Raw genomic sequence first — 26,692 nt, 5'->3', positions numbered from 1 at the left:
CTGTGCTCTTTTTATATTGTGGAAACACTGCTCTATTTATATTGTACAAACACTGCTCTGTTTATATTGTACAAACACTGCTCTATTTAAATTATACAAGCACTGCTCTATTTACATTTTACAAACACTGCTCTATTTATATTGTATAAACACTGCTCTATTTATGTTGTATAAACACTGATCTATTTATATTGGACAAACACTGCTCTATTTATATTGTACAATCTCTGCTCTATTTATGTTGAAAACCACTGATCTATTCATATTGGACAAACATTGCTCTATTTATATTGTACAAACACTGCTCTATTTATATTGTATAAACACTGCTCTATTTATATTGTATAAACATTGCTCTATTTATGTTGTACAAACACTGCTCTATTTATATTGTATAAACACTGCTCTATTTATATTTTATAAACCTTGCTCTATTTATATTGTACAAACATTGGTCTATTTATATTGTACAAACACTGCTCTTTTTGTATTGTATGAACCTTGCTCTATTTATATTGTACAAACATTGGTCTATTTATATTGTTCAAACACTGCTCTATTTATATTTTATGAACCTTGCTCTATTTGTATTTTACAGATACTGCTCTTTTTTTGCATAAACACTGCTCTATTTATATTGTAGAAACACTGCTCAATTTATATTGTAGAAACACTGCGTTATTTATATTGTATAAACACTGCTCTATTTATATTGTATAAACTCTGCTCTATTTATGTTGTATAAACGCTGCTCTTTTTATAATGTAGAAACACTGCTCTATTCATGTTGTCCAAACACTGCTCAATTTATTTTGTCCAAGCTTTGGTCAATTTATATTGCACAAGCACTGCTCCATTTATTTTGGAGAAACATTGCTCTCTATATATTGCACAAACATTGGTCTATTTATTTTGTAGAAACACAGCTCTATTTATAGTGTACAAACACTGCTCAAATCATATTGTACAAACAATGATCTACTTATTTTGCACAAAAACTTCTCTATTTATATTGAAAAAACACTGCTCTAATTATATTGTACAAACACTGCTCTATTTATATTGCAGAAACACTGCTCAATTTATCAGAACATCAGAACAGAAGAAATAGGAGCAGGAGCAGGCCAATCGGCCCCTCGAGCCTGCTCCGCCATTGAATAAGATCATGGCTGATCTGATCCAAACCTCAAATCTAAATTCATGTCCAATTTCCTGCCCGCTCCCCGTAACCCCTAATTCCCTTTACTTCTAGGAAACTGTCGATTTCCACAGACCTACTACCCTCTGAGTGAAGAAGTTTCTCCTCATCTCAGTTTTCGAGTTTCACCCATCCTTGGGAACATCCTTACCGCATCCACCCGATCAAGACCCTTCACAATTGTATATGTTTCAATAAGATCGCCTCTCATTCTTCTGAACTCCAATGAGTCGAGTCCCAATCGACTCAAACTCTCCTCATACGTCCGCCCCCTCATCCCCGGGATTAACCTCGTGAACCTTCTTTGTACTGCCTCCAGAGCAAGTATGTCTTTTCTTAAGTATGGACACCAAAACTGTATGCAGTATTCCAGGTGCGGTCTCATCAATACCTTATATAACTGCAGCAATACCTCCCTGTTTTTATATTGCATCCCCCTAGCAATAAAAGCCAACACTCCGTTGGCCTTCTTGATCACCTGTTGCATCTGCATACTAACTTTTTGATTTTCTTGCACTAGGACCCCCAGATCCCTTTGTACTGCAGTACTTTCCAGTTTCTCGCCATTAAGATAATAACTTGCTCTCTGATTTGTCCTGCCAAAGTGCACAACCTCACATTTTCCAATATTGTATTGCATCTGCCAAATCCCTGCCTGTCTATATCCCCTTTTTGGTTTTTTATGTCCTCCTCACTCTCCACTTTCCCTCCCATCTTTGTTTCATCTGCAAACTTTGATATGTTGCACTCGGTCCCCTCCTCCAAATCGTTAATATAGATTGTAAAGAGTTGGGGACCCAGCACCGACCCCTGCGGAACACAACTGGCTACTGGTTGCCAGTCCGAGAATGAACCATTTATCCCAACTCTCTGCTTCCTGTTAGATAACCAATTCTCCACCCATGCCAGAATATGACCCCCAATCCAGTGATTCTTTATCTTGAGCAATAATCTTTTATGTGGCACCTTGTCGAATGCCTTCTGGAAGTCTAAATACACTACGTCCACTGGTTCCCTTTTATCCATCCTGTACGTTATGTCCTCAAAGAACTCAAGCAAATTTGTCAGACATGACTTCCCCTTCGTAAAGCCAATCTGACTTTGTCCTATTAAATTAGTTTATCCAAATGTTCTGCTGCTGTCTCCTTAATAATAGCCTCCAAAATTTTATCCACCACAGATGTTAGGCTAACTGGTCTACAATTTACATCCTTCTGCCTACTACCCTTTTTAAATAAGAGTGTAACATTAGCAGTTTTCCAATCTGCCGGGACCTTTGCCGAGTCCAGACAATTTTGGAAAATTATTCCCAAAGCATCCACAATCCCTAATGCCACTTCCCTCAATACCCTCGGATGTAAGCCATCAGGTCCATGGGATTTATCCGCCTTGAGTCCCATTAATTTACTGAGTACCAATTCCTTAGTGATTTTAATCGTATTTAGCTCCTCCCCCCCCCGCCCCCCACCAATAGCCCCCTGTTTTTCCAGTGTTGGGATATTCTTCGTGTCCTCTACCGTAAAGACTGAAACAAAATATTTGTTCAGCATTTTTACCATCTCCATGTTTCCCACCATTAATTTCCCGGTCTCATCCTCCAAGGGACATACGTTTGCCTTAGCCACCCTTTTTCTTTTGATATAACTGGAGAAACTCTTGCTATCTGTTTTTATATTTTTTACGAATTTATTTTCATAATCTATCTTCCCTTTCTTAATCAATCCTTCAATTACTTTTTGCTCTCTTTTGAAGATTTCCCAATCTTCTATCCTCACATTAAGCTTGGCTACCTTTTCTGTCCTTGTTTTTAGTCGGATACTATCGTTAATTTCATGATTTAGCCACGGATGGCTGATATTTCTTTCACACCCTTTTTTCCTCAGTGGAATATATATTTTTTGAAAGTTGTAAAATAACTCCTTGAATGAACACCACTGCTCATGTACCGTCGTACCCTTTGATCTATTTTCCCAGTCCACTTTCATCAATTCCGCTCTCATACCATCATAGTCTCCTTTATTCAAGCTCAGTTCGCTTGTTTGAGAAACAACCTTCTCACCCCCTCATTGGATATGGAATGTAACCATGTTATGGTCACTCATCCCAAGGTGATCCTTAACTGGGAAATAGTGTAGAAACGTTGCTCTATTTATATTGTATAAACATTGCTCGATTTATATTGCACATTCACTGCTCTATTTAAATTGCACAAACATTGCTCTATTTATATTGTAAAAACACTGCTCTATTTTTTTTGAACAAACACTGCCCTATTTATATTCTACAAACACTCCTCTATTTATTGTCAATCAGGACCCCCAGATGTCTTTCATTTTCCATGCAAATTATTTTCTTTCCATTTAAGTAATAATCCATTCCTGGAATTTTATTCCCATGTGAAGCAATTTGCATTTCTCGACATTGAATGTCTCTCTGCCCAATTGCGAAGTATTGAAATCCTCCTGCAGCTTTTCCTCATCAGCTTTGCAGTCGACCACTTTCTTCAGCTTTCAGCTTTGTATCGTCTGTAAATGTAGCCATTGTGCTGTGACTCCGAGCTCCACATCATTTATAAAGATATTTAACAAAAGATCCAAAACAGACCCCCTGTGGGACCCCACTGGTAACATTCTCCTGGACCAATGACAATCCTTGTACCACTGGGTTCTGTCGTTCATCCTATTCGAATTTCCTGTGAATATTTCCACTGATTCCCACTATCCTCCTTTTCGCTACCAGCCTTTCCAGAGGAATTGTATAAAAGGCTTTATTGAACTCCAAGTACATCTCATCCACTTCCTCACCCATATCAAGCTCCTTTCTCACACACTATTCAAAACCTACTTCTAAAACTCCTCTAGCATCAGCTGTGGCTCAATTGGAGTCCTCTCGCCTCCGAGTCAGAAAGTCGTGGGTTTAAGCCCCATTCCAGATTCTTGAGCACATAATCAAGGCTGACACTCCAGTGCGGTATTGAGAGAGTGCTGCACTGTCGGGATGTGCCCTCTTTCGGATGAAACGTAAAACCGAGGCCCCATCCGACCTCTCAGGTGGATGTAAGCGGTCTCATGTCATTATTCGAAGAAGAGCACGGGAGTTCCCCCCGCTGTTCTGGCCAATATTTACAATGAAAACAACAAATGATCTGGTCAATATCGCACTGCTTCGTGTGGGACCTTGCTGTGCACAAATTGGTTGCCGTGTTTCCACGTTATAACAGTTAAGATATTAAACTTCGAAAAGTACTTCCCTGGGTGTAAAGCACTATGGGACGTCCTGAGACAAGTGTGGATTGATTAAGGAAAGCCAGCACGGATTTGTTAAAGGCAAATCGTGTTTAACTAACTTGGTTGAGTTTTTCGATGAGACAACAGAGAGGGTCGATGAGGGCAATGCGGTTGATATTGTGTTTCTGGACTTTCATAAAGTGCCGCATTATCGGCTTGTCAGCAAATTGAATCCAACAGAATAAAAGGGGCAGTGGCAGCATGGTATAAAATTGGCTCAGTGACAGGAAACAGAGAGTAGTGGTGAACGGTTGTTTTTCGGACTGGAGGGAGGTGTACAGTGGTGTTCCCCACTGTTTGGACCACAGCTTTTCGTGAGATATATTAATGACTTGGAATTGGGTGTACAGGGCACAATTTCAAAATTTGCAGGTGAAACAAAACTTGGAAGTGTAGTGAACCGTGAGGACGATAGTGATAGACTTCAAGAGGATATGGACAGGCTGGTGGAATGGGCGGACACGTGGCGGTATTTGCTGATTACTATGAAACATGTGATTGTGCAAAGTGTTCATTTTTTGCATCATTTTGTTTTCGGTGTGGAGCACAAACCTTCGGAAGAACATACTCACCTCAGCGGAAGTTAAGCAGGATGATATGAAGAATGCGTGGGCTGAGTGAAAAGACCGAATTAATTTGGGAGTAATCTCCTGCAGCGTGAGACATGGGAAATCAAGGCCAGTTGTGGTCTTCAGGTGAAGCAGTGATAATCAGACCAGGGGAGGCAGAAGTTGTTCAGTTCCCATTTTGAAGTTGTATATCCTGTCGTTTTGATATACAGCACTGCGATTTTAACTTGATCTCTGGTGGCGTTGCAGCGCGGGGCATTAAGGCCAAATACCAAAGTTCACTGCAGTTTGAGAAGCAGAGACGGAAAGTTTGTTGGAGCATTGGGATTAAAGCTGGTGCGCGAAAGCGCCACCACTGGCTGAAGGGTGCAGTTAAACCGTGACAACTTCAGGTCGCTCTTTAATTGTAAAAGGGACAGAAGGATTTATAATCCAGAATCGGTGACACTGAAGACTGACAAAAGTATAACAAAACAAAACAAGGTTTTATAGATAGGATGTGGATACATTTGAGTAAAAAATGTATATTTGCATTTTCAAAAGGCATTCCATAGGATGCCACATGAAAGGTTGTTCCGTAAGTTAAGGGCTCATAGGGTTGGGAGCAACTTATTAGCAGGGATAGAGGATTGGTTAACGAACAGAAAGCAGAGATTAGGGATAATTTTCACGCTGGCACGCTGTAACTAGTGGGGTACCGCAAGGATCGGTACTTGGGTCTCAGCAATTTACAATCGATACTAATGACTTTGTCGAAGGGACCGAGTGCAATGTATCCAAGTTTGCTGACGATACAATGCTCGGTGGGAACGTTAGATGTGAGGATGACAAAAAGAGTCTCCAAAGGGATATAGACAGGTTATGTGAGTGGGCAAGAAGGTGGCAGATGGAGTGTAGTTTGGGGAAATGTGAGGTTATTCACTTTAGTCGGAAGAATCGAAAAAGGCAATGTTTTTCAAATGGTGAGAAACTATTAAATGTTGGTGTTCAGAGCGATTTGGGTGTCCTGGTGCAAGAAACACAAAAGGTTAGCATGCAGGTACGGCAAGCAATTAGGAAGGCAAATGGCATTTTGGCCTTTAATGTAAAGGGGTTGGAATGTAAGAGTAACGAAGTCTTACTCCAATTGTACAGGGCTTTGGTGAGAGCTCACCTGGGGTACTGCGTACAGTTTTGGCCTCTTTATCTGAGGAAGGATATACTTGCCATAGAGGTGTTGGAACGAAGGTTCACTCGATTAATTCTGGGATGAGAGGATTGTCCTATGAGGAGAGATTGAGTAGAATGGGCCGATACTCTCTGGAGTTTCGAAGAATGAGAGGCGATTTATTAGAGTCTGTGGGGGCTTGACAGAGGAGAGGCTGGGAGCTTGTTTCCCTTGGCTGGAGAGTCCAGAACTAGGGGGCATCGTCTCAGGATAAGATTTCGGCCATTTAAGATTCAGATGAGGGTTGTGAATCTTTGGAATTCTCTACCCCAGAGCGCTGTGGATGCTGAGTCATTGAGTATATTCAAGGCTGAGAGAGATAAATTTCTGGACTCTCGTGGAATCAAGGTAAATGGGGATGGGGCAGGAAAGAGGAGTTGAGGTTGAAGATCAGCCATGATCCGATTGAATTGCGGAGCAGGTTCGAGGGGCCGGATGGCCTCCTCCTGCTCCTATTTCTTATGTTACTCATTGATCCCGAATGACATTACAGCTGAGGAGTCAAGAACACGTTTGGCCTCCAAGGATATTGATGTTAGAGTGTCGCATTTCTAACCTAATGCAATTCTATCCAAACTTTAATATAATATACTACACGATCGTCCATGGAATCAATGTCAAGTGTATTCTAAAAGTAAAGTGAGATTGGAGGGCGGAATATAATTCCACCAAGGTATGTGAACACAATTCTGTACGGTAGCATAGTGGTTATGTTACTGGACTGGTAATCCAGAGGCCTGGACTAAAATCCCGAGTCATGAGTTCAAATCCCGCCACAGCAGCTGGGGAATTCAAATTCAATTAATTAAATTCAATTTATTGAATAAAAATCTGGAATTAAAATATTAGTATCAGGAATGATGGCCATGAAACTACCAGATTGTCGTAAAAACCCATCTGGTTTACTAATGTCCTTTGGGGAAGGAAACTTGCCGTCCTTTCCCGGTCTGGCCGAAATGTGACTCCAGACCCACAGCAATGTGGTTGATTCTTAATTGACCTCTGATATGGCCGAGCAAGCCACTCAGTTGTGAAATCTCGCGACGAAAAGTCATAATAAGAATCAAACCGGAAGGACCACCCGGCATCGGACCATCGAGGCACCGGACACGACAATGGCAAAACACCAAGCGCAGTCGACCCTGCAAGGTCCTCCTTACTAACATCTGGGGACTTGTGCCAAAATTGGGAGAGCTGTCCCACAGACCAGTCAAGCAACAGCCTGACATTGCCATACTCACAGAATCATACCTTTCATCCAACGTCCCAGACTCTTCCAGCACCATCCCTGGGGATGTCCTGTCCCACCGGCAGGACAGACCCACCAGAGGTGGCGGTACAGTGATAAACAGTCAGGAGGGAGTGGCCCTGGGAGTGCTCAACATTGACTCTGGACCCCATGAAATCTCATGGCATCAGGTCAAATATGGGCAATGAAACCTCCTGCTGATTACCACCTACCGTCCTCCCTCAGCTGATGAATCAGTCCTCCTCCATGTTGAACACCACTTGGAGGAAGCACTGAGGGTAGCAAGGGCACAGAATGTACTCTGGGTGTTGGACTTCAATGTCCATCACCAAGAATGACTCGGTAGCACCACGACTGACCGAGCTGGCCGAGTCCTGCAGGACATAGCTGTTGGACTGGGCCTGCGGCAGGTGGTGAGCGAACCGACACGAGGGAAAAACTTACTTGACCTCGTTCTCACCAATCTACCTGTCGCAAATGCATCTTCCAGGACAGTATTGGTAGGAGTGACCACCGCACAGTCCTCGTGGAGATGAAGTCCCATCTTCGCACTGAGGAAACCATCCAACGTGTTGTGTGGCACTACCACCGTGCTAAATGGGATAGATTCAGAACAGATCTGGCAGCTCAAAATTGGGCATCCATGAGGCGCTGTGAGCCATCAGCTGCAGCAGAATTGTATTCCAGCACAAACTGTAACCTCATGGCCCGGCATATTCCTCACTCTACCATTACCAACAAGCCAGGGGATCAACCCTGGTTCAACGAGGAGTGCAGAAGAGCATGCCAGGAGCAGCACCAGGCGTACCTAAAAATGAGGTGCCAACCAGGTGAAGCTACAACTCAGGACGACATGCATGCTAAACAGCGGAAGCAACATGCTATAGACAGAGCTAAGCGATTCCACAACCAACGGATCAGATCAAAGCTCTGCAGTCCTGCCACATCCAGTCTTGAATGGTGGTGGACAATTGAACAACTAACGGGAGGAGGAGGCTCTGTAAACATCCCGATCCTCAATGATGGTGGAGTCCAGCACGTGAGTGCAAAAGACAAGGCTGAAGCGTTTGCAACCATCTTCAGCCAGAAGTGCCGAGTGGATGATCCATCTCGGTCTCCTCCCGATATCCCCACCACCACGGAAGCCAGTGTTCGGCCAATTCGATTCACTCCACGTGATATCAAGAAACGGCTGAGTACACTGTATACAGCAAAGGCTATGGGCCCCGACAACACCCCAGCTGTAGTGCTGAAGACTTGTGCTCCAGAACGAGCTGCACCTCTAGCCAAGCTGTTCCAGTACAGTTACAACACTGGTATCTACCCGACAATGTGGAAAATTGCCCTGGTATGTCCTGTCCACAAAAAGCAGGACAAATCCAATCCGGCCAATTGCCGCCCCGTCAGTCTACTCTCAATCATCAGCAAAGTGATGGAAGGTGTCGTCGACAGTGCTGTCAAGCGGCATTTACTCACCAATAACCTGCTCACCGAAGCTCAGTTTGGGTTCCGCCAGGACCTCTCGGCTCCAGACCTCATTACAGCCTTGGTCCAAACATGGACAAAAGAGCTGAATTCCACAGGTGAGGTGAGAGTGACTGCCGTTGACATCAAGGCAGCATTTGACCGAGTGTGGCACCAAGGAGCCCGAGTAAAATTGAAGTCAATGGAAATCAGGGGGAAAACTCTCCAGTGGCTGGAGTCATACCTAGCACAAAGGAAGATGGTAGTGGTTGTTGGAGGCCAATCATCTCAGCGCAAGGACATTGCTGCAGGAGTTCCTCAGGGCAGTGTCCTCGGCCCAACCATCTTCAGCTGCTTCATCGATGACCTTCCCTCCATCAGAAGGTCAGAAATGGGGATGTTCGCTGATGACTGCACAGTGTTCAATTCCATTCGCAACCCCTCAAATAATGAAGCAGTCCGAGGCAGCATGCAGCAAGACCTGGACAACATCCAGGCTTGGGCTCATAAGTGGCAAGTAACATTCGCGCCAGATAAGTGCCAGGAAATGGCCATCTCCAACAAGAGCGAGTCTAACCACCTCCCATTGACATTCAACGGCATTACCATCGCCGAATCCCTCACCATCAACATCCTGGGGGTCACCATTGACCAGAAACTTAACTGGACCAGCCATATAAATACTGTGGCGACGAGAGCAGGTCAGAGGCTGGGTATTCTGCGGCGAGTGACTCACCTCCTGACTTCCCAAAGCTGGGTCAAAATCCTGGAACTCGCTTCCTAACAGCACTTTGGGAGAACCGTCACCACACGGACTGCAGCGGTTCAAGAAGGCGGCTCACCACCACCTTCTCAAGGGCAATTAGGGATGGGCAATAAATGCTGGCCTCGCCAGCGACGCCCACATCCTGTGAACGAATAAAAAAAACCATTTTAAATTAATAGATTCTGCCCTTGTTATGATGCAATACTTTGATATTTTATTATTGACGATTAAATAGCAAAACGTGCAGCGATTTGAGAAGCAACAACGTGGAACTGTTTGGAGCATAAGAATTTTCTCTGCAGCATCGACTGATCACCTGGGTGATGGAAACCTGAGGCGGTACAGCGCCAATACTGGCCAGACGGTGTACTTACAAGTGACTAATGACAGAAGGAGCTTCCTTGAAAACTTGCATTCTTCAAGGGAACATGATAACAGAACAGTGTGGCAAAGAATTGACAACGGGAAGGTATGATTTAATTAGGAAGTACACACAGATGAAAGGCTTTTAATATATACCTAGATGTCAAAAGACAGGGGTCTGGGATATAAAAGCAGAACTGCCATAGGTAGCAGAATAATGAAGCAGACTTGATGGGTGATCTGAAGTACCCTTTCTCCTCTTATTGCAATCTTCTACAAATGTAACCATCAACTCCTGCAGTGTCCCTCAGCAGAAGCCATCACTGATCGACAAAGGTAACCATTGCACTGTGTTGCCTTCACCGATAGGGGCAGCATTGCTCCCTTAATTGAATTAATGGAATCCAAACAGTGCAACAAACACGGATCCCAGCAGTCAGTCAATGATCACGGGGATGGTTCCTGAAAACGAGACATCGGGATCTTTCTCTGTGGCATTCTATGGACACAATTCGTTTTGGTGGAGCGCATTCAACATAAGAACAAATAAAACACAAGCAGATGTTCTATTTTCCAATGGGAAGGTTTTATATTGTTCTTTTTTATTAACATTTTCATCATGTTGGTAAACTTTTTACTGCAATACCTGTGCAACTGTTCATTTTATAACAAGTTGCTTGTCTAAAGTATAAAATATAGCAAACAGCTTTAAACTCACACTGGATTAATATGTGTTTCAGGGAATACTTTGCAAACTGATTGGATTTCAGACAACAGGTGGACAGTTTTCATTTCTTCTCGTCATTGACATTAATTTAAGGATTACAATATAAGGATATTTCACCATTGCCTTCAACTCCTCCCTGAATTTAGTCTGAGTGACAGCATAAATACATGTGTTTGTGCAAGAACACAAAAGTTGAAGCATGAATCCAAATTCTTGCAGAATATCCGCCGTGCCAATGGATGCATTGTTATGCATCATAATAATACGCAAGTACATGGAATTCACCAAAAATATCACCCATAACAGGATAAAATTCCCCGATATAACAAACAGTAAAATGATGGATTTCCTTCTCTTCTCCATCTCTGGGTCACTGGGAATCTCCCCACTGCTGTAGTCCCTGAGTCTCCTGCGGGCTCTGTTCGACACTAAGATGTGTCTGACGGTTAAAGCATTGAGCAGCAGAATTAGAACAAATGGAACAAATGGGGTAACAATAAAATGAAGAGATTCAAATGCTCCCCATACCCGTGAAAGCAGAGTACTGTCTGTTAGATAACAAAAAAAGGGAACGTTAAAGAGTAAATATTTGCTTGTATACATAAAGTACCAGAAAGTGTTCTTCACACAGAGCAGCACACTCACTGTTCCCAGAACCACAGCCGCCGTTTTCTCGGTGCAATATTTTGTTTTCAGCTTCTGGCAACAAATGGCCACAAATCGATCAAAGGTGAAAGTGACTGTGAACCAGACAGAACAGTCTGTAGCTGCGTAAAGCAGGACGGCGTGGATATTACACACTTTAAAGTCCAACACGAAAAGGAATTGTGCAGCGTGAGCAATGGGAATCTGTCTTAGTATCACATCAAAGATAACGACCAGTAGATCGGCCGCTGCCATGGACACCAGGTAACGGGTGACACATTTGGAAAGACCGCACCTTCCTCGAGACAGGATCACAATCGTCACTAAGTTCACTGTAAGGAATGTTAAAAATACGAAATTATACTTCAGGCTCCAACAGAAGGGGAGTTCGTTTTATGAAATTAGAAGCACCCGGTTACAGAGTCTAATTATTTCTGAACGAGTCAGGGTTTACAGTAAAAGCAGTAACAAGTTGTGAAATGAATAACTGAACATGATAAAACTAAATATGATCAATAACACGACGTACATCAAACAATGACAAAGAATAGTCTTGTGATGGGATATTTCCGGGGGATCTTGTAATTAAAAGCATCTGGTTTTCGCTGGAAGCCAAAATTACTCGCAGTTACCAGGTTCAGACAGCAGCCTTTGCTGAATTGGCCTTTCACTCGTGCTCTGGGTTCGGAAGGGGATGTTCCTTCTGCTCCTAATTACAAAGCGATATTGATAGATTCGGTGAATGGGCAAAACTGTGGCAAATGCAGACAAATGTGAGGTCATCCACTTTGGATCAAAAAATGAGCGAACAGAGTCCTTTCCAAATGGTACAAAGTTAAAAACAGTGGATGTCCAAAAGGACTTCGGGGTTCAGAGATCATTGAAGTGTCATGAACAGGTGCTGAAAATAATCAAAATGACGAATGGAATGCTGGCCTTTCGATCAATAGGACCAGAGTACAAGGGGACAGAAGTAATGCTGCAGCAAAACAAAACCCTGGTTAGACCGCACCTGAGTAACGTGAGCAGTTCTGGGCAGCGCTTCTTCGGAAGGACATATTTGCCTCGGAGGGAGTGCAGGCACAGGTTTACTAGAATGATACCCGGACTTCAAGGGTTAAGTTACGAGGAGAGATTACACAAATTGGGGTTGTATTCTCAAGAGTTTCGAAGGTTGAGGGATGATCTGATCGAAGTTTATAAGATCTTAAGAGGAACAGACAGGATGGATAAAGATAAACTATTTCCGCTGGTTGGGGATTCTAAGATTAGGGGGCACAGTCTAAAAATTAGAGTCAGACCTTTCAGGAGTGAGATTAGAAAACATTTCTACACACAAAGGTTGGTGGAAGTTTGGAACTCTCTTCCGCAAATGGCAATTGATACCAGCTCAATTGCTAAATTTAAATCTGAGATCGATAGCTTTTTGCAACCAAAGATATTTAGAGATGAGGGCCAAAGGCAGGTATATGGAGTTAGATCATAGATCAGCCATGATCTTATCAAATGGCGGAACAGGCACGAGGTTCTGAACGGACTACTCCAGTTCCTATGTTCCTATGTTCCTTTGTTCTGATTAATGCCAATCCACACTTGCCAGAAAGTGTACAGGTTTGGAAGTGAAATGAAAACAGATTGCGCGGGGTGATGACACCGACTATGGACACTGTCTCGGTTCACTCGGTGGGGATCCCAGAAGAGGTTTATACCCCATAGTCCTTGGTGCAAATGATCAGTATTGCCAGTAAAGTGGGAGAGAAAAGAGGGAGACAACAGTGGAACAGGAGTAGGTTATTTCGCCCTTCGAAAATGGCTTCGGCCTTCCCAATATTCATTTGTTGGAAATTTTTGCTCATCCAGTGCTGGACGTCGGACAAGCAGTGTGATAAATGAGAGACAGTGGAGGAGCCGAGGGACGTGCTGGAGCTGGGCGTTTTCTGCGTACATGTGGAACCGGACGTTTTATGTTCGGATGATGTCGCCAAGGGTCAGCATGTAGATGAGAAATAGGAGGGGGCCAAGGATAGATCCTCGGGGGACTCCAGATTTTACGGTGCGGGAGTGGGAAGAGAAGCCATTGCAGGTGATTCTCTGGCTGTGACGGGATAGATAAGAATGGAACCAGGCGAGCGCAGTCCCACCAAGGTGGACGGCGGAGGAGAGGCATTGGAGGAGAATGGTGTGGCCAACCGTGTCAAAGGTTGCAGTCAGGTTGATAAGGATGAGGAGGGATAGATTACCACGGTCACAGTCACACAGGATGTCATTTGTGACTTTGACAAGGGCCATTTAGGGACTGTAGTTGAGGCGGGGCGGGGGAGGGAGGAGGGGGGACGAAATCTTATTGGAGGGATTCTATCATGGAATTGCAGAAAAGATGGGCACGGATTTGGCGACAAGTTCAAGGACTTTGGAGAGGAAAGGATTTCAGGGAGTTCCAGCGGATATTGGAACAGAGACATCGCCGATGGAGAAGGAAAAGGGGTGAGAGAAACGATGCTGCGACCCCTAGAGGGAGTGAGGAAAAGCAGTGGGTCGGATGTTCACGTCTTGGATGATGATGTTGGATCTGCGCTTGGACCAATGGAAGTGGAGGGAGAAGGAAGGAAATAAATTGAATAGAAATCAGAATCACAATTAATTGCATAAAAACCCGCGGTAATTGGTTTCACTCAGGGTCAGTTCGGCTCGAGTTGAGTGAGAAGGTGATGAGCACAAACCGCACTCCAGTACTGATGGAGCACTGCGTTGTCAGAGGCGCCCTCCTTCCGGGCAGTTTGGTCTGAGATCCCCTCCACCTGCTTTGCTGATTCATGGGATGTTAAATTTGGGATTATTGCAAGAAGAACATGAATCTCTCGGTGACAACATTCCAACACCAGCCAACCTCAACTAAACTCATTATTCAGCTGCTGTGTGAAAATTATCTGCTCCTTTTGTCTGCACTTTCACTCTCCTTCTATCGTTTAAGTTGTTACATATGAATTTGTGGTTTGGCTTAAATAGGTGATGAAGTATTGTATGAATCTAATGCTTTATTTTAATTTAAACAAAAGGAGAAATTTCATTTCCGACATGTATTGCAATTCGTTTGAGAGCGGACATTCCAATGAACTTTACAAATATAATTTCTGAGAAGGAACTGCAACAGAATAACTAATATCAATTCTCCAGGTTTCTAATTGATAATCGAAAGGAAATGGGAGATTATATAAAGTCAGGCTGAGTGTCACTGACAGACTCCCTGAACTGTATAAGGTCGGCATGGCTTTACATTGATATGTCACAGCAGTGAATGGTATTAAATGTGTTGAAATAAGATTAATTGACCTTATTACTTGAAAACAAATTGCTCTTGTAATCCTGCCTAAACATGCTAATCTCATGGGAAGATTGACGATGGTGGAAAGACAGATAGTTGAGTGGAGCAGGCAGGTATTGTCAAACTGTGTATTTATTGGCTGTCGGTCAGATTTTTACTGCTCCACAAATTGAACTGAACGCAGAATAAGGAATAAAAATAACTTCCTGAAAACACATTTCTGATCTAATGGAAATGCACAGTTCAGGCATCAGGCTGGAACAAAGAGTAATATTGCGTGTGTTAGAGAATCAGAGAACATTGAACACTCAAAGATTTGTGCACAGAAAGCAGGAGTGAGGGCGCAGTATTCATTCATAGAATCATATAATGATTACAGTACGGAAGGAGGCCTTTCGCCTCATTGAGTCAGGGCCTGCTCAACGCAAGGGCAATCCATCTAGTCCCGCTCCCCCGCCCTCTCCCCGTAGCCCTAACAATCTTTTCCTTTCAGGTATTATCCAGTTCGCTTATGATTGAATCTGCCTCCAAAAGCCCCGCGCACAGTGCATTCCAGACCCTAACCACTCGCCGTGTAAAAATGTTTTTCCACTTTGGTTCTTTTGTCAATCACCTTAAATCTATATCCTCTGGTTCTTGAGCCTTCCGCCAATGGGAACAGTTTCTCTCTATCGACTCTGTCCTGACCTTTCATGATTTTGAACACCTCGATCAAATCTCTTCCCAAACACCTCAGTTTCTCGGAGAACAATCCCAGCTTCTCCAGTCTATCCAAGTAACGAAAGTCCCACATCCCTGGAATCATTCTAGTACATCTCTTCTGCACCCTCTCCATGGGTTCACATCTTTCTTGAAGAGCCCAGAACTTGTCACAATACTCCAGTTGTGGCCGAACTGTTGTTTTACAAAGGTTCATCATGACTTCCATACTTATGTACTCTATGCCTCTATTTATAAAGCCCAGGATCCCATTTGAATTTTAACCACATTCTCAACCTGCGCTGCCACCATCAACGATTTGTGTACATATCTCCCCAGATCTCTCTGTTCGTGCACCCCTTTTAGAGTTGTGCCTTCTAGTTTATATTGTCTCTCTTCATTCTTCCTACTGAAATGTATCACTTCACGATTTTGTGTTAAATGTCATCTGCCACGTGTCCGCCCATGCCACCAGCCTGTCTATGCCCTCTTGAAGTCTATTACAATCCTCATCATTGTATACTACCATTCCAAATTTTGTTTCATCAGCTAATTTGGAAATTGTGCCCTGTGCACCCAAGTCCAAGTCATCAAGAAAAGCAGTGGTCCCAACACTGACCCCTGGGGAACACCACTGTACACCTTCCGCCAGTCCAAAAAACAACCGTTCACCACTACTCTCTGTTTCCTGACCCTTAGCCAATTCTGTATCCATATTGCTACTGTCTCCTTCATTCCATGGGCCACAATCTTGATGATAAGCCGAGAGTACGACACTTTATCAAATGCCTTTTTAAAGTCCATATGCACCACATCAACTGTATTGCCCTCATCTACCCTATCTGTTACATCATCAAAAAACTCTATCAGGTTTTCCTTTAACAAATCCGGGCTGGCTTTCGCGAATCAATCCACCCTTGTCAAGTGACTGTTAATTCTGTCCCGGATTATTGTTTCTAAAAGTTTCCCCACTGCATTAGGGTTTCTAAAAGTTTCCCCCTGACTGGCCGGTCGTTGCTGGATTCATCTTTCCACCCTTTTTAAACAAGGGTGTAACATTTGTAATTCTCCAGTCCTCTGGCACCACATCCATATCTAAGGATGTTTGGAAGATTATGGCCTGTACCTCTGCAATTTCCAACCTCAGCAACAGAGGATGCATCCCATCTGGACCGGGTGACTTATCTACTTTAAGGACAGCCAACCTTTCTCATACCTCCTCTTTATCAATGTTAGTTCCTCCAGTATCTCACCTATATCTTCCTTCACTGAGACTCTGGCAGCATCTTTTTCCTTGGTCAAGACACATGCAAAGTACTCATTTAGTACCTCAGCCATCCCCTCTGCCTCCATGAGTAGATCCCCTTTATGGTCCCTTATCGGCCCCATCCATCTTCTTACTATCCTTTTACTGTTTACATGTTTACTGTTGGCCGCCAGTCTATTCTCACACTCTCTCTTTGCCCCTCTTATTTCCTTTATCGATTCCCCTCAGAACTTGTTTTATCCTGACATCCGTCACACGCCCTTTTTTCCGTTTCATCTTACTCATTATCTCTTTTGTCATCCAGGGAGCTCTGGCTTTACTTGCCCTCCATTTCCCATCATGGGAATGTGCCTAGACTGTACCTGAAACATCTCTTCCTTGAAGGCTGCCCACTGTTCAATTACAGTTTTGCCTGCCAATCTTTGATTCCAATTTACCCGGGCCAGATCTGTTCTCACCTCATTTAAATTGGCCCTCCTCCAATTGAGTATTTTTACTTTAGAATGGTCCGTTTCCGTTTCCATAGCTATTCTAAACCTTATGACCGCTGCTCCCTAAATGCTCCCCCACTGACACTTGCTCCACTTGACACACCTCATTAACTGGAACCAAATCCAGCAATGCCTCCTTCCTCATTGGACCGGAAACGTACTCAAGAAAGTTATCCTGAACACATTTCAAAAATTCCTCACCCTCTGTGCCCCTTATATTATTTTTGTTATCCCAGTCTAAATTAGGATAGTTGAAATCCCTCGTTATCACTACTCTATAGATTTTGCACCTCTCTGTAATTTGGATTCAGATTTGCTCCTCTATATCCTTCCCACTAGTTGTTGGCTCAAAAAATACCTCCAGTAGTTTAATGGCACATCTTTTATTACTGAACTCTAACCAAATAGATTCAACTGAGAACAGTGAATAGACGATTGTGTAACGAACACATCAAGACAAACACGTTACAATATCACACAAGTGCTCAAACAGAATACAATGAACAGCTGGGAATTATGATTTAAGTCACAAGAACAGTAACAATCAAATATGGTTCAGAGAATTACGACCTGCACAGAAGAATTGAAATTACTGTTGGTGATAATGTGGAAAACCCATAATGCTTTTCTTGTCTCCCTGCTTTAACAGAGGAGTTCGCCCATTTCATATCAGTGTGTGGGAATCTGGGTTAAAATATCCAACAGCGGCAGATCTTTTGGATGTGCTGAGCTTTTTTGGTCCTACATCACAAACAACAATACTGAACCAAAATTACTTACCGTGAACGCCAGTGACCTGAGACTTTGGCAGGAAACGGGAAACACAGAGCATTACAGTTAAACATGGTTCACGGAGTTCAGAGCTGGACTTACTGGGAACACTAATGGCAGCGATGACGGGGTAGTAAATCCTTTGTACATCCCAGATTGCACATAGCACCCGAAGATATATCATTGAATCCCGAGACATGATTCCACTTTTGGTGAGAAAGAATAAATTTCTCCGTCCTCGAGGCAATGCTCCCACTGAGACAACGAAATAAGGAATTCAAAGGAGAACTGTATTTATTTCAGAGTAAAAACCCCAGAGAGACGAAGATGTTTCCCGGGGGTTGACATTAATTACAGTCGTGAAACAAACAGATCATGTTTATCATTTCATTGCAACACTTCGATCACAACAAAAATCCATTGGAAGAGTGCGGATTATGTCTGGAGAAAACGTGAACCCCGCAGTCTGAGAGCAGGGACATGAAGTGTGAGCGGATTCATTCACAGAGTGTGGATTATGTCTGCAACATTAGACAATCCTGCAATTTCATAGATTTTGTCCCCTTTTCCTTTATAATTGGACATGTGAACTGTCTCATTGAACTAATCAATTTTAACTGGATTTCTTATTGAAAAGAATAAGAGCAGCTAGTTGCTAAGTAGTGCTGTATAATGTTAAATATAGTGTTACAAAAACAACAGGCTGCTCTGCACGCACACAAACACACACACCTTCCATTCTCGTATATTATACTTACTATTCTAACTATAAATATCACTATAGATATACAGACAGGCATAGATGCAAATTAACAGATATATAGCAGCACACCATGATTCTTTGTCCATCTACAGTTACAGTTATAGTTAAAATAGTTTTGCAAAAGGACAAGGAAAAATGAAATGTGAAAATACAAAACTGGAGGAGGGCAAATTTCACTGAGTTAAAAAGGGATCTCGCCCAGGTGGAATTGAATCAAAAAATGGAATGCAGGTCAGTATTTGAACAATGGGAGGAGCTGGTTCGGGTACAGAGTGGACACATTCCCACGAGGGTGAAAAGGAAGAGCATCCAAAGCGAGAACTTTTAAGAACATAAGAACATTAGAAATAGGAGCAGGAGTAGGCCATTCGGCCCCTCGAGCCTGCTCCACCATTCTATCAGATCATGGCTGATCTTCCATCTCAACGCCATTTTCCTGCACTATCCCCATATCCCTTGATGCCTTTAATATCTGGAAACCTGTCGATCTCTTTTTTGAATGTACTCATTGACTGAGACTCCATAGCCCTATGGGGTAGAGAATTCCAAAGGTTCACCACCCACTGAGTGAAGAAATTTCTCCTCATCTCAGTCCTAAATGGCATACCCCGCATCCTGAGACTGTGACCCCTCGTTCTGGACCCCCCAGCCAGCGGCAACATCCTCCCTGCAGCGACCCTGTCAGAATTTTGTATATTTCAATGAGCTCAACTCTCATTCTTCTATACTCTAGAGAATACAGGCCTCGTCTACTCAATCTCTCCTCATACGACAATCCCTCCATCCCAGGTATCAGTCTGGTGAACTGACGTTGCACTCCCTCTACGGCAAGTATCTCCTTTCTTCGGTGAGGAGAACAAAATTGTACACAATACTCCAGGTGTTGTCTCACCAAGGCCCTATATAATTGCAGTAAGACAATTTTATTCTTGTACTCAAAACCTCTTGTAATAAAGGCCAGCATACTATTTGCCTTCCTAATTAATCGCTGCACCTGCATGTTAACTTTCAGTGACTCATGCGCAAAGACACCCAAAGTCTCCTGTTTCCGACATGACTGAAGAAATAGAGATTAAAATAAATTTGAAAAAGGAGGCTTATGGCAAATGTAAGGTTCACAATATAATTGGCAACCAGGCTGAATACAGGAAGGACAGAGGGGATCTAAAAAAGGAATAAAAGGGGCAAAGAGAGAGTTTGAGAATAGATTAGCGGTTAACATTACAGGGAATCCAAAAGTCTTTTCTGAACATACAAATAGTAAAAGTGTAGTCAGATCGATCAGGGACAAAAAAGACCATCTTTTTGTGGAGGCAGGGGGCGTGGCAGAGGTATTAAATGATTACTTCGCATGCGTCTTCACTAGCGAAGAGGATGCTGCTACTATAGTAATAGAGGATTAGGGAGCAGTGATATTGGATAGGATACAAATAGATAAAGGGGAGATACTGAAACGATTGGCGGGACTCAAAGTAGAAAAATTGCCCGGTCTGGATGGGATGCACCCTCGGTTTCTGAGGGAAGTAAGGGTGGAAATTGCGGAGGATATGGCCATAATCATCCTGAGATATGGGGGTGGTGCCAGAGGACTGGAGGATTGCAAATGTTACACGCTTGTTCAAAAAAGGGGAGAGTGATAAACCCGGAAATTACAGGCCAGTCTGTTGTGCTTTCTATGATTTCAGTCAGCCCGAACGTCGAGTGTGCGGAAACTGTTAGACTCAATAATCCGGGACAAAATTGGTACAGAGAGCGTTAAGTGAAGTCTTGATAGAGGTGTTCAAACTGCTGAAGGGTTTTGATGGAGTAAATAAGGTGATCAACAAAGGAACCAATGTCGAAATGATGAAATATTTTTTTTAAGCAGCGAGTTGCAATGATCTGGAATTCACTGCATGAAAGAGCGGTGGAAGCAGATACACTAAAAACTTTCAAAAAGGAATTGGTTAAATCCTTCAAAGAAAATTAAAAGGTGATTGGGAAACAGCAGAGGAATAGAACAAATTGGAAAGCTCTTTCAAAGATCTCGCACAGGCACGATGAACGAATGGCCTGCTATGATGCGATGATACCATGATATTGTGAAAAGGATATGGAGGCACTGGAAATGGTAACTTTTTCTTGAATTGCTGCATGGTGAAGATACTTCCATCATGCTGTGATGTAGAGAGTGACGATTAAGGCGCGGTGATTATATATCCAAGTCAGGATGGTGTATGACATGGAGGGAACTTTGAGGTGATTCACCTTCTGCCCTTCTCCTTCTGGTGGTGGAGGCCGCGCGTTTGGGCGGTGCTGTTGAAGAAGCCTTGGCGAGTTGTTGGAGTGCATCCTGTAGATAGTCCACATTGTACGGCTGGTGGAGGGAGTGCATGTTTCCACTGGACGAACACTGCTCTATTTATATTGTACAAACACTGCTCTATTTATATTGTACAAACACTGCTCTATTTATATTGTACAAACACTGCTCTATTTATATTGTATAAACACTGCTCTATTTATATTGTACAAACACTGCTCTATTTATATTGTACAAACACTGCTCTATTTATATTGTATCAACACTACTCTATTTATATTGTACAAACACTGCTCTATTTATATTGTATAAACACTGCTCTATTTACATTTTATAAACACTGCTCTATTTATATTGTATAAACACTGCTCTATTTACATTGTACAAACACTGCTCTATTTATATTGTATAAACACTGCTCTATTTATATTGTATAAACACTGCTCTATTTACATTGTACAAACACTGCTCTATTTATATTGTACAAACACTGCTCTATTTATATTGTACAAACACTGCTCTATTTATATTGTACAAACACTGCTCTATTTATATTGTATAAACACTGCTCTATTTATATTGTACAAACACTGCTCTATTTATATTGTACAAACACTGCTCTATTTATATTGTATCAACACTACTCTATTTATATTGTACAAACACTGCTCTATTTATATTGTATAAACACTGCTCTATTTACATTTTATAAACACTGCTCTATTTATATTGTATAAACACTGCTCTATTTACATTGTACAAACACTGCTCTATTTATATTGTATAAACACTGCTCTATTTATATTGTATAAACACTGCTCTATTTACATTGTACAAACACTGCTCTATTTATATTGTATAAACACTGATCTATTTATATTGTATAAAGACTGCTCTCTATATATTATATGAACACCGCTCTATTCATATTGCATAAACTTAGCTCAATTTATATTGCACAAGCACTGCTCTATTTATATTGTGCAGCAGGCTCTATTTACATTATACAAGCACTCCTCTGTTCATATTGTTCAAACACTGCTCTGTTTATATTGTACAAACACTGCCCTATTTATATTGTATGTAAAACATAAAAATACATGATTTTCCTCTCACAAAACCATGCTGACTGTTCCTAATTACTCCCTGCCTCTCCAAATGCCTGTAGATCCTGACCCTCAGAATACCCTCTAACATCTTACCCACGACAGATGTCAGGCTCACTGGTCTGTAGTTCCCAGGCTTTTCCCTGCCGCCCTTCTTAAACAAAGGCACAACATTTGCTACCCTCCAATCTTCAGGCACCTCACCTGTAGCGGTGGATGATTCAAATATCTCTGCTAGGGGACCCGCAATTTCCTCCCTAACCTCCCATAACGTCATGGGATACATTTCATCAGGTCCCGGAGATTTATCTACCTTGATGCGCGTTAAGACTTCCAGCACCTCCCGCTTTGTAATATGTACACTCCTCAAGACATCACTATTTATTTCCCCAAGTTCCCTAACATCCATGCCTTTCTCAACCGTAAATACCGATGTGAAATATTCATTTAGGATCTCACCCATCTCTTGTGGTTCCGCAAATAGATGACCTTGTTGATCCTTAAGTGGCCCTACTCTCTCCCTAGTTACTCTTTTGCCCTTGATGTATTTGTAGAAGCTCTTTGGATTCTCCTTTGCCTTATCTGCCAAAGCAATCTCATGTCCCCTTTTTTCCCTCCTGATTTCTCTCTTAACTCGACTCCGGCGATCTCTGTACTCTTCAAGGGATCGACTTGATCCCAGCTGCCTATGCATGTCATTTGCCTCCTTCTTCTTTTTGACTAGGGCCTCAATCTCCCGAGTCATCCAAGCTTCCCCACTTCTACCAGCCTTGCCCTTCACTTTATAAGGAATGTGCTTAACCTGAACCCTGGTTAACACACACTTTTGAAAGCCTCCCACTTACCAGACGTCCCTTTGCCTGCCAACAGACTCTCCCAATCAACTTCTGAAAGTTCCTGTTTAATACCATCAAAATTGGCCTTTCCCCAATTCAGAATTTTAACTTTTGGGCCAGACCTATCATTCTCCATAGCTATCTTAAAACTAATGGAATTATGATCACTGGTCCCAAAGTGTTCCCTCACTAACACTTCTGTCACCTGCCCTTCCTTATTTCCCAAGAGAAGGTCAAGTTTTGCCCCCTCTCTCGTCGGGCCATCCACTTACTGAATGAGAAATTCCTCCTGAATACACTCAACAATTTTCTCCCCATCCAAGCCCCTAATACTATGGCTGTCCCAGTCAATGTTGGGAAAGTTAAAGTCTCCTATTATTACCACCCTATTTTTCTTGCGGCTGTCTGGAATCTCCTTAGATATTTGCTCCTCAATTTCCCGTTGACTATTTGGGGGTCTGCAGTACAATCCTATCAAAGTGATCTCTCCCTTCTTATTTTTCAGTTCTACCCACATAGATTCAGTGGGCGAAACCTCGGATATATCACCACTCACTACTGCAGTGCTGTTCTCCCTAATCAAGAACGCAACTCCCCCTCCTCTCTTACCTCCTGCTCTATCTTTCCTATAGCATCTGTACCCTGGAACATTGAGCTGCCAGTCCTGCCCCTCCCTTTGCCATGTTTCAGTAATAGCTATAACATCCCAGTCCCATGTACCCATCCATGCCCTGAGTTCATCTGCCTTGCCCATCAGACTTATTGCATTGAAATAAATGCAGTTTAATCTGGACTTCCCTTGGTCTTTGCCCTGCTTTCTCAGACCATCTATCCAGTCATGTTCTGTACACTCTCCCTTACTGCCTTTTGTTTCTGTCACCACTTTACTTCCCACTGACTTCCTGCATCGGTTCCCATCCCCCTGCCACATTAGTTTAAACCCTCCCCAACAGCACTAGCAAACACTCCCCCGAGGACATTGATTCCAGTCCTGCCCAGATGCAGACCGTCCAATTTGTACTGGTCCCAACTCCCCCAGAACCGGTTCCAATGGCCCAGGAATTTGAATCCCTCCCTCTTGCACCATCTCTCAAGCCACGTATTCATCCTAGCTATCCTGTCATTCCTACTCTGACTTGACGTGGCACTGGGAGCAACCCTGAGATTACTACCTTTGAGGTCCTACATTTTAGTTTAACTCCTAACTCCCTAAATTCATCTTGTAGGACCTCATCCCGTTTTTTACCTATATCGTTGGTACCTATATGCACCACGGCAACTGGCTGTTCACCCTCCCCCTCCAGAATGTCCTGCAGCCGCTCCGAGTCATCACTGACCCTTGCACCAGGGAGGCAACATACCATCCTGGAGTCTCGGTTGCGTCCGCAGAAACGCCTGTCTATTCCCCTTACAATCGAGTCCCCTATCACTATCGATCTGCCACTCTTTCTCCTGCCCTCCTGTGCAGCAGAGCCAGCCACGGTGCCATGAACCTGGCCGCTGTCACCTTCCCCTGATGAGCCATCTCCCCCAACAGTATCCAAAACGGTATACCTGTTTTGGAGGGAGATGACCGCAGTGGACCCCTGCACTGCCTTCCTACTCTTCCTTTTTCTGTTGGTCACCCATTCACTATCCACGACGGCCTCAGCATCGCGGATGCCCCAAAGTGAGTCCATTCGCAGCTCCAGAGCCGTCAAGCGGTCAAACAGTAGCTGCAGCTGGACACACTTCCCGCAGGTGAAGGAACCAGGGACACAGGAAGGATCCCTGAATTCCCACATCCCACAAGAGGAACATGACACGGCTCTGGGATCTCCTGCCATGACTTAACCCTTAAATTAGCTTAACAACAACTACAATGTCAAGAAAAAAAAGGAGAGTAAAACTACTTCCCAGTCACCAGCCAATCACTTACCTGTTGGCTGTGACTTCGTGCCTCCAGCAGCTGCAGTCGCTCGATCCTCCGCCGAGTCAACTTGTTTGCCCTCCTCACAGTGCCTCCCTTTTTTTTTGGCTGGAGGACGAGGGACGGAGGGAGGGAAACACAAGTGTAGTGTTTCGGGTTTAACTGCTCCTCGACACCAGTTCTTCTGCTACCCACTGTTCAGTGGAGGTGGCTGAGCCGACTTCTCCCAGAATGCCCCTCTGTCTCCTGTGCTGGATGCTTTTCCTCCTGGTCGTCACTGAAGGGCTTCACAGAACCACTGGTATCTTTATGTTGTACAAACTTTGCTCAATTTATCTTGTATAAACACTGGTCTATTTATATTGTATAAACACTGCTCTATTTATATTGTATAAACACTGCTCTATTTATATTGGAGAAACACTGGTGTATTTATATTGTACAAACACTGGTATATTTATATTGTACAAACTCTGCTCAATTTATCTTGTAAAAATACTGCTCTATTTAAATTGAACAAACACTGCTCTATTTTTATTGAAGAAAAGCTGTTCTATTTATATTGCACAAATACTGCTCCTTTTGTATTCTTGAATCAATGGTCTATTTATGTTGTACAAACAATGCTCTATTTATATTTCATAAACTCAGCTCTATTTATGGTGCAGAAACGCTGGTCAATTCATATTGTACAAAAACAGTGCTATTTGTGTTGTACAAACACTGCTCTGTTTGTATTGTACAAACACTGCTTCATTTATTTTGTACAAACATTGCTCAATTTATATTGTAGAAACACTGGTATATTTATATTGGACAAACTTTGCTCAATTTATCTTGTACAAACACTGCTCCATTTATATTGTACAAGAACTGCTCGATTTATATTGTACAAACTCTGCTGTATTTATATGGTACAAATATTGCTCTATTTATTTTGGGGAAACACTGCTATAGTTATTTTGTAGAAACGCTGTTCTGTTTATATTGTAGAAACACTGCTCGATTGATATTGTACAAACACTGCTCTATTTATATTGTACAAACACTGCTCTATTTATATTGTATGAACACTGCTCCATTTATGTTCGAGAAACAATAGTCTATTTATATTGTACAAACATTGCTCAATATATATTCGAAAAACGCTGCTCTATTGATATTGTAGAAATATTTTTCTATTTATATTGTACAAACACTGATCTATTTATATTGTACAAATATTGCTCAATTAATATTGTACAAACACTGCTATAATGATATTGAACAAACACTGCTCCATTTATATTGTGGGAACACTGCTCTATTTATGTGGTACAAACACAGCTCTGTTGATATTGTATAAACACTGCTCTATTGATATTGTATAAACACTGCTCTATTTATATTGCAGAAGCACTGGTCTATTTATATTTTACAAACGTTGCTCAGTTTATATTGTACTAACACTGCTCAATTTGTATTCTACAAACACTGCTTCATTAATTTTGTATAAACTTTGCTCAATTTATCTTGCATAAGCATTGCTCTGTTTATATTGTAGAAACACTGGTCTATTTATATTGTACAATCATTCCTTTATTTTTTTGTATAAACACTGCTCTAATTATATTGTACAATCTTTGCTCTATTTATATTCTACAAACACTGCTCTATTAATATTGTACAAACATTGCTCTAGTTATATTGTAACAACATTGCGCTATTTATATTGTACAAACACTGCTCTATTCACATTGTAGAAACACTGC

This window comes from Heptranchias perlo, unplaced genomic scaffold (genome assembly GCF_035084215.1).
Source record: "Heptranchias perlo isolate sHepPer1 unplaced genomic scaffold, sHepPer1.hap1 HAP1_SCAFFOLD_74, whole genome shotgun sequence".
In the NCBI taxonomy this organism is placed as follows: domain Eukaryota; kingdom Metazoa; phylum Chordata; class Chondrichthyes; order Hexanchiformes; family Hexanchidae; genus Heptranchias; species Heptranchias perlo.
The sequence above is the reverse complement of the archived record's forward strand: the minus strand, read 5'-3'. Positions refer to the sequence as shown.